Raw genomic sequence first — 880 nt, 5'->3', positions numbered from 1 at the left:
CCCATTGATTCAGCCTACAGCAGTTTAGTCCCGCCCATTCATTCAGCCTACAGCAGTTTAGCTCCACCCATTCATTCAGCCTACAGCAGTTTAGCTCCACCCATTGATTCGGCCTACAGCAGTTTAACTCCACCCATTGATTCAGCCTACAGCAGTTTAGCCCCACCCATTCATTCAGCCTACAGCAGTTTAGTCCTGCCCATTGATTCGGCCTACAGCTGTTTAGCCCCGCCCATTCACTCAGCCTACAGCAGGTCCCGCCCACTCCGTCCACAGTGATCAGTGTGTTGTGAAGGTTCTGATCGTATCTTAGCAGATTTGTTCACACTAAGTACAGCGTCTGGAAGGAAGGAAGGTGTGTGTGTGTGTGTGTGTGTGTGTGTGTGAGTAACATGAAGCAGTCCTTTGAGTACACACACTGTAATGTGTTCTTAACTCTCTAACTCTGGACTCTCTAAACCTCTAAACACCCTCAGAGTGACAATTACTCTACTGACCACTCACACACACACACACACACACACACACTGCCAAGACTATCCCAGCTTAATTCCTCCACACTGGACCACCAGAGACGGCAGAGAGAGACAGAGAGAAAGGAAAGGAGTGTAATGAGGTAAAGCAATGAGAGAGAGAGAGAGAGAGAGAGAGACAGAGAGACAGAGAGAGAGAGAGAGAGAGAGAGTGTGTGAGAGAGTGATGTGAGAGTGTATGAGAGTGTGTGTGAAAGAGTGTGTGAGAGAGAGAGAGAGAGAGAGAGAGAGTGAGAGAGCACACATTGTTATCCGATATTAAAATAACATTGACGCTCCATCATGGCAGGTTGTGATGGGTTTGACCGTGGCCTCCATGTGTCCCTCGTTCTCCCGATAATTACAGC

This window comes from Salminus brasiliensis, chromosome 24 (assembly GCF_030463535.1).
Source record: "Salminus brasiliensis chromosome 24, fSalBra1.hap2, whole genome shotgun sequence".
NCBI lineage: Eukaryota > Metazoa > Chordata > Actinopteri > Characiformes > Bryconidae > Salminus > Salminus brasiliensis.
Note: the sequence above shows the minus strand (reverse complement) of the source record.